This window comes from Neophocaena asiaeorientalis, unplaced genomic scaffold, assembly GCF_003031525.2.
Source record: "Neophocaena asiaeorientalis asiaeorientalis breed wild unplaced genomic scaffold, Neophocaena_asiaeorientalis_V1.1 scaffold71, whole genome shotgun sequence".
NCBI classification, from domain to species: domain Eukaryota; kingdom Metazoa; phylum Chordata; class Mammalia; order Artiodactyla; family Phocoenidae; genus Neophocaena; species Neophocaena asiaeorientalis.
This window is the reverse complement of record NW_020175439.1, coordinates 1,408,987-1,420,972: the sequence shown is the minus strand read 5'-3', so window position 1 is coordinate 1,420,972 and position 11,986 is coordinate 1,408,987. Positions and strand designations below refer to the sequence as shown.

The 11,986-nt window shown below is 41.9% G+C and overlaps 1 protein-coding gene across 1 annotated transcript in view; it reads left to right on the top strand.

Moving 5' to 3' along the window:
• The first annotated feature begins 1,007 nt into the window (after positions 1 to 1,007).
• Positions 1,008 to 11,986, top strand: part of MNS1 (meiosis specific nuclear structural 1) — an 82,244-nt gene continuing 71,265 nt past the window's right edge. The window contains exons 1-2 of the mRNA XM_024767803.1: positions 1,008 to 1,112; positions 2,557 to 2,707. The gene's annotated coding sequence lies outside the window, so the exon portion shown is untranslated. The remainder of the gene's footprint in view (positions 1,113 to 2,556; positions 2,708 to 11,986) is intronic.

Here is an 11,986-nt window from a genome sequence, read left to right as displayed (position 1 = left end):
GGGATGAGTATTCAACTATGAATGCGCTGTTGGCCTTCACCAAGCTTTACATCCAACTCAACACCAGGCACAGGAGTCCGCTGGGACAAGTGTGATTGTGGCTGCCATCCACACTGAGCCTCCTGAGGGTTTGCTGAAGGAGGACACGACCGTCCACCAGAATCAGAACTGCTCTTGACGTGGCTACCCCAGCTCTCCACACCCAAAGAGGGCTGCCTCTCTCCTCTCGTTTCTCAGGTCTAACTGTCCCCTCTTCCCCCCACCAAGGGCAGGGAAGCTTGTAGTCCGACTTGCCTTTGGCAGCTGAGATGCGCTCTGACCTTCTCGGGTGGCCCCAGCCCCAGGGCCCTAGACCAAGGCCCAGCTGTGCCCAGAGCCCCTCTGCCCAAACGTGCTGTGAGTTTCTGCTCTGCCTGGGCCTGGCCTGGTTATGACGCCCCTGGAGGGGAGACAGGTGCGGCCCACTTCTGTCTCGGCTCCGCCTCCGCTCCGCCCCCGGGTTTGTTCTTCCCGGGAGGGAAGCCAGGCTGGGCCTGTTTCTGGGAGAAGAGGGGAGTGGTTGAGTGAGCTCGGAAATGCACAGGCCAGGAGCTCCCGAGCCCTCCCCACTGAGGCCCCAGCTCGCCCCTAACTCTGCCTTCACGTGTCTCCGCCCCGCCCTCCCGCCTGCACAGAAGGCTCACTCTCCCCGACGCTGCCTGCGACCCAGTTCCGCCCTCCCCCGTCCACCGGAGTAGCGGCTTCAGCCCTGCTGGCGCTTCTGCTCACCCGGCTTCCCCTCGAGGGCTGGGCATGTGCAGTGGCCAAAGCCATCTCCTCTCCAGGTCTGCTTGCTTTCTTTTGTCTCCTGTCGCTTATTCCCTTTGGATTTAGGGAGAGAGGGAAAGCATCAGGATGTCAGCACAGCAGCACAGGGAACAGAACAGAACAGAGAAGTGCTGGGTAACGTGCTTCTCTTCTTAGCTTCAAAGCCTGTCCCACAATTTCCTCTCCGTTCTCCCCTCTAGACCTGGACCTTCAGCTTCCTGTCTCCAACTTAACCGCCACATCAAGGGGAGTTCTGAAAGTGGCATCTGGATGAAAAGGCAGCCTCTTGGGCACTCCAGCAGCTGGTGAGGCCTTCCTGCCTTCTGATTGTTTAGGTTTCTGTCTGGTGGCAACGGGGGTAGGTAGGGTGGGAAGATGCTCCAAGCCAGGGTACCCTAATGTCCTCCCTCTTGGCTCTGAGGCTTCTTGTCCCTTTGGCCTGGGCAAGCTTTAAGTCACTAATTCTTTAGAGGTACGATATCCTTTTTACCTTTTATTTAAGTTCCTCTATCCCAAAGTTTAGTTTAAGTAAACATTTATATATGGCAAAAATATATGATTCACTTCTAATCCTGTGGTAGATGTGCATTTCACACTGTTTAATGTCACCCTATTTGAGGTAGGACAGTACATCAGGGCTGTACCCAGTTTCCCTTTTTCCACCTTCCAACTACACCTCATTCTTATCACCTGCCCGTGGATGGGGGCCTCCATCTTCATGTCCATCTGTCAGGTAGGCACTGGCAGTGCTGATGCTGGCCAGACTGAGCTCCCATTGCTGCCTCAGAACTTCCGGGTACTTTAAAAAACACCTTGCTTAGGGCTATCTGTGGATTTGGACTGAGGGAAAAGGCTAGAGGGGTGACTTCTTTGCTGTAATCTGCCGCAAAGGCCTCATATTTGAACGTGTAGGCAGCAAACTCTGGTCTCCTGGCCTGATAATATGACAGCCCTGGGAACCAGTGGTCACAGACTACCCCGGCTTCAGTCTGAGCAAGCAGGGAGGTCATTGGACAGGGTTTCACCTGATCCTTCTCTGCTTCCAGCCCCCCAAACCCCCATTAGCTCACGGTTAAGATTCAGGAGATATTCACAGACAAAAACGACATAAAATGTGCAGACGTTAAGTACTTCATATTGATCTCCTCAAAAGAGGTTTAACACCAGTAAAAACTGAAAATAGACTCAAAATAATTTTCATTTTAGAAATTGTCCTGTGGAAGCATTTGAATGTATGATAAAGAGTATCCTTTTCAATCTACTAAGCAAATGTAGGATCCGTGAACCCAAGGCTGACTGAGCCCGGAAGCTTTCTCTCCAGCCTACAGGCCATGGCTCCCTCTAGTGTCCCTGACTCAGCCTTTGTTTCAGGCTTCAAATGCCCAGGGCCTGAGGAGTCTATTTATATGGAGATTCAAAGCCAGGTTCAAGGAACTTCTCTTCCTCTTAACCTTCCACGGTGACTCTTGACCCCATGCATCTCCTCCCTCCATGAGCTCCTTTGTTATTTTCTGTTGCTTACAACTAACATTTTATCATAGTCTGTTTATAAGTTAATTCTTTCATGTCTTTACCAACCCCTCGCCAAAAAAAAAAAAATCCCACAATATCAGTCATGCAATAAGTATCCAATACTTACTTTAAAATTGGGAATCAGAAGATTAGAGTCAGTAGGAAAGCTAATATAGCTTCCTTCTTGCACATAATAGGAAACAGATCCAGAGAATTGCTGCTTTATTTATCCCACAGGTGTCTAATGAAACTTTCAAGTCACCATGCTGGGCGCTGTGCAGGAGACAGAGGTGCCCAAGAGATGGGCCCAGCTCTCACGGACCTTTCAGTGAAGCATGGAAGATAGGAGTCGTGCCCCAATCACCAAAGGGAGAAACCCACAAGGAAGGTAAAAATAAGCCTGAGGGATCTCAGGTGAGGGAGATGATTGGTCTGCTGAGGGACTCAGGGTGGTTTTATGGAGAAGGTGGTACTTGAGCCCCATCTTGAAGGATCTGGCTATGAGGGAATAAGGGAAAGTGTGGTGGTGTGAAAGCACATTCAGGGAAGAAAACATGAAGGAGAATATTAGAAGCTAAGACCAGAATGCCTCAGGGTCAAATTGTAGCAGACCTTGAATGCTGGCCAAAAAGCTTGCACTCTAACTAGTAAGCAGGAAGCACTACAAAGGAAGAATTTATAAAAATTTCCAAATTCTTGAACATGTACTGAACTCTTTTTCAAAAGTGAATTCTCCAGCCTTGGAGGTTTAAGGACCAACTGGATGTGCTTTTATCCACCTATCCACTTATGATTTATAGAGATTCACAAAGAGGATTCATGCATGGACTAGGTAACTGCTATGGTTACTTCTGATTGAGATTACAAAATCAGGATTTTGGAACTAGAAATTGACCCTAACATCACAGGAGGGAAGACTGAATTTGTACTTAGTAGGTGCTAAATGTATGCTTCCACAATTAATGAATGACATGAACAGAGTTGTGCTTTAGGAAAAGGAATTTGGCTGCAATGTTTAAACTAGATTAGCAAGAAGGGAGAGACTGGATATAGGGAGACTGCTTAGGGCACTGTTATTCATCTTCAAGGCCTAAACTAGGTTAGTGGAAATGGGAATGGAAAGTAGATAGACACGGTGGATGTAGAATCGGGATGACTACTTCGTTGTAATTATCTGTGACTCTCTTCCTCAATGGATTGAAAATTCCATGGGAGCAAGAAGTGTATCTTATTTGACTTTCTATCCCCATTGCCTAACAATGACTAGCACATCTAAGTGCTCAGCAGGTATTGAATGGGGTTGTGGAGTCACTGTTGCCTGGCTGAATGAGTAAGTACTTGAGATGGTATCACCTGAGGGGCACTGGATATCCAAGCTGCTGGACAAGGGGCAGCCAGAGTCCCTGGATCTGAGCCCAGGACTTGGGTGGTCCTGGGGCAGAGGGAACACAGGACACAGCATCTGTCTCTACTTCCTCACTCTCCATGCCAGGCAGGCCTTCATCCCCACAGCCCCACCAGAAATTTTCACATTTAGGTCACCCCACTCTTGCCCTGTCTTCCCTCTTTGACTTAACTTCTCATCAGCATTTGACACAGCTGACCATTTCATTCCTGGAACATACCCTTCACTTAACTTCCAAGACATTACTCTGCTGGTTTTCTTCCTACCTTACTGATGGCCCCTTTCATTTTAGGCATTTTGGCTTAACCTCCTATTCCCAATCTTTAAATCAATGGTTCTAAGTCTTAGCTGCACATAAGAATCACCAGGAGCTTTTTTTTTTTTTAACATCTTTATTGGAGTATAATTGCTTTACAATGGTGTGTTAGTCTCTGCTGTATAACAAAGTGAATCAGCTATACATATATATATATCCCCATATCAACTCCCTCTTGATCACAAACCCGTGTCCCCTGCATTGGCAGGCAGACTCTCAAGCACTGCGCCACCAGGGAAGCCCTGAATGAATTGTTAAATGCAGACTTGGAATTCAGACTGATAGTGAAGCAGACTGTACTACCAAGTTGTCACTGTGAGGTAGATGAATAATCTCAGCACGAGGCATAATTAATTAAAGACCCTGTCAAAGGTGTTTTAGGAGAGTCTCTGCCTTAGCCGGTAGGCAGGCTGTCTGCCCTAAACTTCCTTCCTTCCTCTAGTCATGGTGTCTGAAACTCTCCCATTGGCAATTCAGATTCATGCCTCTATGTTGGAAGGTTTTCACCGCCTCTTGAATTCTCTACCAAAATTCAAATGCCTTCAGCATGTGTCTATTGGCTAATAAAAGATTCAGGAAAAAGGATTTTCTGAGAGATCAGACCAAGAACAGAAGGGACTAAAAGCAGAGGGAAGGCAGCTGATGGCCATACTAAATTTTCTTCACCATGCTGTAATGCCTTTGACAGAGTCACCGGAGGGAATCAGTCCTATAGAAAGCTGGATTGCTATAGGCCTTAACAAAAGACTTTCTGTGTGGATTCCAGTGGGACTAGCAACCTCCTAATCTCTCCCTCTCCCGTGTACTTCCTGTTCCACTCCGCAATCCCCAGTATCATTTCCTGCATATGGGGGCTTGACAGTTCGGTAGTCTACCCTCCTGACTGTTTTTCTGTCACAGTAAATCAACCAGCCCAACCTATATCCTTAAGAAAATAATGATTTTTAAATGCCTAAACAATATGTTATAGTATTCTTAAATGCTAGTTGAAAACATTTCCTTATTATAAGGTAATACTTACATTTTAATAACACGTTAGAAACAAAGAATTTAATTTCCCTAGTATTCAAATTTGGGTTCCCTGAGAAGTAGACTCAGAGATGGAGATTAGCATGCAGAGCATGTAGCAGGGAGCACTCTTGGGGTCAACGAGCAGGGAAAGGAAGGAGGCAGGACTGGGCAGAGGGAAAAGCTGAGATCAGTGCAGCTTCCACAGAGGCCTCAGCTCAGCCTTTGCAGAGCTCTTCAGAAGAGCTGTGGCCTTTTAGAGTTGACTCCCTTTGCAGTGAGGAAGCTAGAGTTTCAAACTCCCACATCAGACAGACGTTGGATGCAAGCTGATCCCCTGTGAGAGAGGGGGCTTTGTGGCCAAGGGCAATTTCTGGAGAGGACTGACAGCTGAGGGATATCTAGTGACAGCACTCCTAACATCTAGGAAAATAAGTCCCTAGACCAGAAAACAGATCTGGGCAACACGACACAGCATCCATTACACCTAGTGTTTTCATGTTAACGTCGCTTTTTGGTTGCTAACATTAGTCTGGGTATCTATTGCAAGGCAGTTTGATTAATTATGTACTAAGAATCTCCCTCCACTGAGTTGGCTTTACTACTGAGAAATCTTTTCTTGTTCATGCTGTGCTTCTGAAATACTTTCACTTTTCTGTCCATAACATGTGCTATATTCATATGCAGACGAGAACTTTGTTTTTCGATGTTGTTGTCATTCTTATTTAGCATTTTGTGAAGCACTCACAGGATGTACGAGGGTTCTCAGATTGTTTCTTGGCCATCTGCAGTGGCCAGTCCTGCTGATTAGAAAAGTAAGATTCGACTCTCATTAATCCTGCAGACTCATCTGAGTCCATGTTCCAGAATTTTCTTTAAAATAAATAAATAAAACCCTCAGCCTAGATGATGTTGGAGGAACTAATTAACCAGGCTTCCCATTATAGTTTTGTCTGTGTAAGGACTGCCAACTGGGGCCCTGAGTAAGCATAGTTGAGAATTAATGTGTTCTGCGGCTCAGAGATGGGAAATAAAACTGAGGCGACCCACATAAAGGAAGAAAAGATGATTCTTATCATGTAATTGAGGCAATAAGGACCCGTGATTGTTGGCTTTATTGCCAACAGACCAAGCACACGGACAAAGACAAAAGGACCTTCTTTCTGCTATGGTTTTTCAATCTGGCAAATTTGGTCTCTGAAATAAGACTAAATTATACCTTGTTCATCTCTGCAAAAACATGGACATGAAAGAGCAAAGAAGTTATACTTAGTAAGTTCAACACATGTCCCAGCGAGCATTAAGCAAATAATAGATTCTTTTTTGTGTGTGTGTGGTACGCGGGCCTCTCACTGTTGTGGCCTCTCCCGTTGCGAAGCACAGGCTCCGGACGCGCAGGCCCAGCGGCCATGGCTCACGGGCCCAGACACTCCTGCGGCATGTGGGATCTTCCCGGACCGGGGCACGAACCCACGTCCCCTGCATTGGCAGGCAGATTCTTAACCACTGCGCCACCAGGGAAGCCCCACAAATAATAGATTCTTATTTGAGATGGTCTACTTGTCTGGAATTCTAATATTGTGGTTGGAACTAGGAGTTGGTATCAGGTGCATCACGGGCCTATATCCCTCTCCCTGCACTACTCCCAGCAACTGAGGATGATGAGGGAAGTTCCCTTTTTTCCTTGCAGCTTTGGTTTATTGCTAGGCAGGCTCTACTCAGTGTTTTTGTTTGGATGGCAATATAGTCTAGTGGCTTGGCATGTGACTCTGAAATCCTGGCTTCATAACTTAGTAGTTCAGGTATGTTAGGCATCCTAAACTATCTGCTCTCTGCTCTGATCCTCAGTTTCTTCCTCTCTAAATTTACAATGACCAGAGCTCCAACTCCTAGAGTTGTTAAAATAATTAGACAATGCATGTGAAGTGCTGATCGTGCTTAGTAAAACCAGTAAATATTAGCTATTATTGTTTGCTCAGAATGAGTTCACAGGTGTAAGATGAGGTTGAGAGTCACTTGGACAATTTCTGGGACAAAGAAAGGGGCAGATAGATTTGGTTGAACTGCTAATTCTTTTAATATATACAATTAAGTAAATAAAATAGCAACAAAGACGTTTCCATGCAGAGTTGAAACCAATGAGATAGATTCCCTCTTTAAAGTTAGATCCAACTGTGGGAGCTGGATTAGGTAATTTATTGGTAGCAAAGGTAATATTAAATGTTAAGTTAGGAGTGGCCATTGCTGTCATTGCAAGTCCAGGAATAGCCATTTCTGTCCATCACAAAAGAATATAAGTCAATCAAGGAATTGTATTTTCCTATACCGAAAAGCCTTCCCTAGCTGAGCAGAACAAGATGTAGACTCACCAAACTCAACAACCTGCTTTTCTCACAAGAAAGCATAAAACTTAAGAACAGAATTTAAAATTTTGATCTGGTAGCCGACTTAGGCTCTGCTCCACTAAGGTATTATTAACTGGGTAGGAAAAACAGGTCTCTGTAAAGCCTAAAACATTTCTAGCACACGTATTCCTTAATCTAGGTATTTTATTTGGAAATTTTAAACTTCTATGTTAGAATGCCTGTTGACTTTTATGTTTAAGAGAAGTGTTTCTTCCTATCATGTTGTCTTTTCTAGTTGAATTTGCTCCGTCTTTATTCACTCAACAAATATTTATTGAAGGGCCACTATGAACCAGTTAGGTAGTAGGTGGGTGTTCTGAGTGGAGGTAAAAGGAGGAGGATAAAAACAGTTAACAGGCAAATGTCTTTGAAAATTCTATTGAAAATGTGTGTTATTTTTATACTTTACATTCATGTGTCTGAATGAACTCATCTCTATGCTTCCTTAGAGTTGGGACCACATCTCCATAGTATTTTGGTAAAATTTCTGTTATCTCTGACAAGCATCCACTTGACACGTTTGCTAAGGGATGCTAAAAGATTATTGTAGTCAGTAGAGGGAGACAGTGACCCTAAGGGCAACGTGATTACCAGTAACATAGTTTCTGTCATTGGAAGAAAGTTAGCTACAGGTATAAATGCAACCTGAATAAATGATACAATTTGTGGATCTGTTTCTAGACATCAAGCTTTAAGAAAGTTTGAGGAGTTAAGTTGTATTTATTTAAAACGAAACACAAGAAAATCAAGCTGCAATAATCAGAAAAAGGAAAAATGGAATAGAGAGAAAAGGGAAGTTAAAATGAAAACCACAGTTTCTCTCTGAAATTATAACAGTGTTGGTAAAGGCTTTGGTATCTTGCCCGCTACAGGTGAGAATAATTTCTAAAATATAAAGTCAAGGTTTCACTGAAGGCATTCGGAAAGATTAGCATCCAGTAGAATTGAAAGGAATCAGGTTTAGTTTTTTATTTATTTATACTGCATTCTTCTATTGCTTCTTCCATCGTACTTCCTTTCATTTAAGGGAATCTCAAATAATTTGTTTTGGCTTTTCTGTGAAGACTGTGAGAGGGGAATGCAGGGCTCTACCTATAACCTCCTGAATCAGACCATCTGGAGAGTGTGATTCATTCACCTGCACATTGTTTTTGGTAGCCGACTTCGGTAGTAAAATAAACATAGCATGAAATTTACCATCTTAACCATTTTTTAGTGTACGGTTCATTGGCATAAGTATATTCACATTGTTATTCAACCATCACCACCATCCATCTCCCAAACTCTTTTCTTCTTGCAAAACTGAAAAGTCTGTGCCCATTAAACAATAACTCTCTGCTCTTGTCTCTTCCCCCAGGCCCTGGCAACCACCATTCTACTTTCTGGCTTTATGACTTTGACTATTCTAGGTATCTCATGCAAGTGGAATCAGATAGTATTTGTCCTTTTGTGAGTGGCTTATTTCAGTTAGCACAATGTCTTCAATGTTCATCCAGGTCAGAGCATGTGTCAGAGTTTCATTTCTTTTTAAAGGTGAATAATAGTCCCTCGGATGTATATGTCACATTTTGTTTATCCATTCATCTATCTGTGGACACTTGGGCTGCTTTCACCTTTTGGCTATTGTGAATAATGCTGCTATGAATTTGGGTGTACAAATATCTCTTCAAGACCTGCTTTCAGTTATTTTGGGTATACGCCTAAAAGTAGGATTGCTGGATTGTATGCTAATTCTATTTTAATTTTTTTAAGGAAGAACCAAACTGTTTTCCATGGCAGCTACACCATTTTATATTCCCACCAACACAAGAGTTCTGATTTTTCCACATCCTTGCCAACAGTTGTTGTTTCCTTGTTTTGTTTTTTTAATAGTAGTTATCCTACTAGGTATGAGATGGTATCACATTGTGGTTTTGATTTGCATTTCCCTAATGATTAGTAATGCTGAGCATCTTTTCATGTGCTTGTTGGCCATTTGTATCTCCTTGAAGTGTCTATTCAAGTCCTTTGCCCATTTTCAAAATTGGTTGGGTTTTTGTTGTTGTTGAATTGTATGAGTTCTTTATATATTCTGGATATTGACCCCTTATCAGATATATGATTTGTAAATATTTTATCCCATTCGCTGGATTGACTTTTCACTCTGTTGATTGTGTCTTTTGATGCACAGAAGATTTTTATGTTTACGTAGTCAGATTTATTTATTTTTTCTTTTGTTACCTGGGCTTTTGGTGTCATGTCCAAGAAAACACTGTCAAATCTAATGTCATGAACTTTTTACCCTATGTTTTCTTCTATGAATTTTACAGTTTTAGCTCTTAGGTTTAGGTCTTTGATTCATTTTGGATTAATTTTTGTGTATGGTATAAGGGAAGGGTCCACCTGATAAAACTGAATTCCCATTCAGGATTAAAACTCTTCACAAACAAGGGAATAAAACACCTACAGTGTGAAAAGCAGTTTCCAATGTGTAACTTTTATATTACAGCATATACAGTATAATTTGTTAAAAATCTGTAAGTATATATGTGCACAGTTCACTAAAGTGTTAATAGTCATAATCTCTGGGTAAAGAAATATAGTGTTCTGTTCTTATATTTAGTTATCTATATTCTTGCTTTCTAACACTGTACATATAATGCTTTTGCAATAATAAAGCAAAAAACAAACAAAATCTGCAGTAAACATCATACTTAGAGGTGAGATGTCAAACATATGTTAAGGTTGCCCCTATTAGTTCTTCTATTTGTCATTTTATTGTAGGTTCTAGCCAGTTCAATAAGGAAGGGAAAATTTTTAGTAGTATAAGGAGAGGAAAGAAAAGCAAAAAAAATGTTTATGAACATGGAAACTCAAGAGATAACAGAAATGATTATAATTTTAAATGGAATTCAGAAAGACTAGTGGATGTAAAGTCAATATGCAGAAACAATTTTCATTCTTATATAACAGCAATAAGCAGAAAATTAATTTTGTAAAAGATACAGTGCTGGATGTCTATTTGTCCCTCCATATTTACTCTCTACTCTTGTCCATGCTTGGTAATGCCTTATTGACTAGTGATAAGAGGCTCCCTTGTTCTTTGGCTTCTCATTAGTTTAAGCAGCGGGAGATCAAGGAAGGGTGAAAGAGGATGGGGATTATATTGCCTCACCTCTCTTCCTGTGAGGTTGCTCCTGGTTGGCTGTATCCCTTGACCAAAGGTCCCAGCTCCCATCAAAGTAGCAGTTTTTTACTTTGGGTTCTGGAAAATTGCCTCTTCCCCTTGCCTTTAGGGTTGGGAGTGGTAACGGTTCCCCTCAGTACTGTACAATTTCCGGTTTCCTTAAGCCCTGCTTACATCTTTGTAAATGACCCAGATGAGCTGCTCTTTCCTACTTGGACCTTAAATGATATAGATATTATTTGTGACAGCAGCAAAGAATTTAAAGTAACTAGGAATAAACCTAACAAAAAGAGGCACAAGATCTTTATAGAGAAAATTACAAAACTTAATTAAAAAAATTTTAAAAAGGCATTCTAGAGATGTACCGTATACATGGATGGGAGGACATACTATCATAAAGACACAGGGTTTTCTCCAAATTGGTCCACAGATTCAGTGAAATTCCAATCAGTTTTTTTTTTTTCATGGAACTTGGCAAGGGAAATTTAAGTTTATATATATGACCTGAGGGCAGAGAATAGCCAAGGAAGTTTGAAGAACAGCAAATCTGGTCAAATATTATTATAATTTTACATAATAATATTATATAAAAGTATTATAGGAAACATATTAGGGAAAGATAATGATGCTGGGACAATGGTTATCCAAATGGACAAAAGAATAATAAAATTGTATACTTATATCACATTATATAAAAGATATGTAAATTCTAGGTGAATTATAGATGGATCATGAAAAGCTTTATGAACTCACATTATTTTTTTTTTGCGGTACGTGGGCCTCTCACTGTTGTGGCCTCTCCTGTTGTGGAGCGCAGGCTCAGTGGCCATGGCTCACGGGCCCAGCCACTCCGCGGCATGTGGGATCCTCCCGGACCGGTGCACGAACCCTTGTCCCCTGCATCGGCAGGCGGACTCCCAACCACTGCGCCACCAGGGAAGCGCCTGAACTCACATTATTAAAGGATTGTTTAAATAAGGCAACCCCCCCATAAGACATAAAGGAAACAATTGATAGACTTGACTACATTGGACTTAAAATTTCTGTGCATTAAAAGGGATCTTAGAGAAAGTAAAAATATAAGCCAGAGCTTGGAGAAAACAAATAAGTAGATGTATGTGTACTACCATGTAATTTCACAAGCACAATGTGGAATTAAAAGCTATTTGCAGAAGTATGGCTCAGTTTTATCATTAAAGCATGCAAAATAATATCACATTTTTTTCAGAGATTGAATTGATTCATGGTATTAAAAGTATAAAGACATGCATGAGAATGATAAATGCTATTAAATACAGAATAGTGTTATCTCTAGGACAAAATGAGACAGGGTGATATTTACAAGTGCACAAAACAGCTGCCATAGT